A 3,446-nucleotide genomic window follows, 5' to 3' on the forward strand; every position below is an offset into this window, starting at 1 on the left:
GCCTGTAGAACATCACCTACCCGGAGCACCTGGACATGCAACCCTTCACCTCAATGTCTCAGGGCGAGCCCGCAATCTACTCCCTGTACTCGGTGCTGGTGCACAAGGGAGCCGACTCCAACAGCGGCCATTATTATTGCTACAATAAGGTAATTACATTTGTTACCATCAAACAATAACAACGCACATCTGCAATGCGCCCATAATGTTACAAATGTCCAATAGGGAAGAATAAATAGAAGTCTTGTGTCTGTTCTTGCATCTTGATGTACTTATGCAATTTCTACTTACAGTATATACTTTATTTATTTGTATTTAGTGACTTCCTTAGCATTCCTACACTTTGCACTCCAATCGGTGTTGTATTGTTTGTTGTTGTAACTTTTTGACCCGCCCCTACTGGACATCTGTTGAAAAGAGCTTCGTAGATCATCAAATTCTTTCAGCACAAATAATGATTCTGATGAAATTGGTCCAAGGCCATCGATGCAGTGACATGGTCAGGCAGACCGTTCTGTCACTGCAGCACCATCATAGCAACCGTAGCACCTTCTGCAGCTCTGACGATGGGGTGATGCTCTTTACGAACTTGTTGTATAGAGTGTATCGTGTCTTGTTATTAATGAACGGAGGAGGTTGGGTGCAGTTGTGTAAACATTGTAACCAAGTGTAGCCGTGCTGTGACTGTGCACAGATCAGCGATGGACAATGGTGCTGTATGAACGACTCCATCGTGCGGCACGTCGACACCAAGGCTGTTATGAACGAGCAGGCCTACATGCTCTTCTATATTCGGTAAGTCGCCTTCTCTCCCCTTCACTTTAACCTGCACTTACAACCGTCCCCCAGACCAGCTCACTGGAAAGATATTGTCTTGTGCGAGCAGCAGTGTCTCCTTTGAAGGCAGGTGTTAACGGTTTGCGACGCGTTGGTGCGTGCATGCAGGTCCCCAGAATTGAACGCGCCGCCAGCGGACAGCTACTGCCCGCTGGAGCACGTCAAGGCGACGTCCCGCTTGTGCCTCAAGCGGCCCCACTCGGCGAAGGGAGACCCCGGACCCTGTCTGTGTACGGCAGCTCTCCTCACCGGCGCGCAAGGTAAAGGATGGATTTGAAACGTCGCCCCGTGTGCGTGGAAATGCCCAGGGAGAATGTACACCCTGACAGCGCATCGTTTTATATTAAGGGAATGGTGAAGTACAGCGATCTTCTTGTTTATACTTCAGACCGGTTTTGTTTCATTCACCCAATGTCGAGCGGTTTGGACTTTAGCGCCATCATCTTCTTTACCTGCAGAAACCCAAGACGTCGAACCGCCCCAACAGGAACAACTGCCGGAGCAACTGCAAGGGCCACGGCAGGAACAGCAGCAGCAGAAGCAGCTACCGGCAACACCAGACACACAACAGCCGCTGCCGCTAGTCCCAGAGCAGCCACCACCACCACTCCGATCTCACAGCAGCCGCTGCCATTCCACCAGCAACCACCGCCGGTCCTGCAGCAGCCACCACCACCACCGCCGCTCTCGAAGAAGCCGCTGTCAGCGACACAGCAGCTGCTGCCACCGCGTGTCCCACAGCAGCCAGTCCAACAGCAGCCAGTCCAACAGCAGCCAGTCCAGCAGCAGCCACCGCCACCAGTCCCACCACAGCCACCGCCAGCAGTCCCACCACAGCCACCGCCACTCTGGTCGCACAGCATCCACCACCGGTGTAACAACTGGCACTCGCCCCACCAATAGAACTCGGTGCTTAAAATCCATGATCGCGTGTCTAACCTCTTGCTTCCTCTCAAATTCAAAATAATTTTGAGAGACATTTTACGAAGGCACCAGGCAGCGGCTCACCATGGCGTCGCCCGCTCCCCAAAATGTACTCGTCGCCGGCTCCACCACCAGCCCCTGCTTGTGTTGCAATCGAAACGTTGTACTCTATTATTTAGTTTATTTTCTTTCTACGTGACTTTACCGAAAGAACCAAAGAGTAATTCCTGCAGTCATGAAAGCTTCAAATCAAGTTTTAATCCACGTAGACTTGAAAAACCCAGCACGAAAGCGCTTAAAATCACGCCAGCCATTCTGGGAAACAGGAGCCAAGATCCATGCAGGCGGCACCAACCCATTATGGCTTGGGGTTGCCGTTTATTCCCTGGCCAATCGTCAAGCGAGATGGCACCAGGAACGTTATTGTGATGGTGACCGTAAAATTAACTGTCTCATTACAAATGAAGACAGAGGTTGTGTCCTCCGCAACGCGAGGCCGGAGTGCGCTCTCAGTGAGGTCGTGCAAGGTATTCCCGTACGGTTCTTGTCTCTAAATTTAGATTTAAAGCTTTCGTGACTGCAGTAATTCATATTCTTAGTTCTTTCGGTAAAGTCACGTTGAAGGGAAACAATAAAATATATATAAAACAATAAAAATTCTCACGACGTTTCGACCATAACACAAACGGTCGTCATCAGGTGTGTCGGTTTGCATAAATTTATTTATTTTTAAACGGTGTATTTATATAGGTTCTTGTCTCTGTTCATTTAAAATGCGGGGCATTTATTTTGCGTTGTGTCGGGGATTTAAAAAGTCACCGCTGTTGCAAAGTATTTACTTATTTTTGGAACTGTGAATACGTCGGCATTTTGTAAACTACATATTTGTTACTTTTTTACGTACGGGGCGTGCACATTTCAATGGACACGCTAACCGTAGCGCCAAGCCGTTACCACGTGAAATGTACGGCTAAATGATGAACTTCGCCAAGCACTTTATTTCCATCTTCCATGATGCCTCCAGAAACAGCGGTTTCTGAACTCGTGAATGTAGATCGGTGACACTTCGGTCTCCTCGGGGTTTTTATCGTTTGTACAAAAGCAGCTCAAAGTGTGGGAAGGGAAAGCCAGATTAATGTTTTCCAGAGATTTTGTCTACCTCGTTTTGTATTTGCACTTGACATCAATATATACTTGTCGTGACAAAACTGGTCTCGCTTCCATTTCTTACTTTGCCATCGCAGTGTATGTGTGTGTATGTGTCTTTGTGTGTGGGTGTATGTGTGTGTTTCTCTTTGTTTACGTGTGTTTATGTGTGTATGTATGTGTGTATGCAGGTGCATGTGCTCGCTAACAGCACTTGCCCAAACAGCTTGTTTTGGCTATACGGGGGATCTTTGTCTTTGTATGTCTGTGTGTTGATGGGTGTGTACGTGTTTGTGTGTGTGAATGCGTGTGTGTGTATATATAATTACATTGTTCGGTCGTAGTTTAGTGGTAGTTAATTGAAGGTGGAGGGGTTAGCAGCCCCTCGCACCCGTCCAGAGCCCTCATTTAGCTGCTGTGATGGTCACAGACGCCATAAGGGGAAAGGGCCAATTGGAATTGGCCCTCTCCCTCACAGCACCGACCACGACAGCGTTGCCACAGAAATGTTTGTGGGGAAGAGGTCAAGACCACGTTGC

General features: G+C 48.5%; 1 long non-coding RNA gene across 1 annotated transcript; it reads left to right on the plus strand.

The window, feature by feature from the left end:
* Positions 1-415: 415 nt before the first annotated feature.
* On the plus strand, positions 416-2,969 carry LOC142930819 (uncharacterized). Its single transcript, XR_012946793.1, has 2 exons — positions 416-1,097; positions 1,296-2,969. It is a non-coding gene; the product is annotated as an uncharacterized LOC142930819 (long non-coding RNA).
* Positions 2,970-3,446: the final 477 nt, after the last annotated feature.

The sequence above is a fragment of the Petromyzon marinus genome, chromosome 43 (assembly GCF_048934315.1).
Source record: "Petromyzon marinus isolate PM22_M1 ecotype Great Lakes invasive population chromosome 43, UKy_Petmar_22M1.pri1.0, whole genome shotgun sequence".
Classification (NCBI taxonomy): domain Eukaryota; kingdom Metazoa; phylum Chordata; class Hyperoartia; order Petromyzontiformes; family Petromyzontidae; genus Petromyzon; species Petromyzon marinus.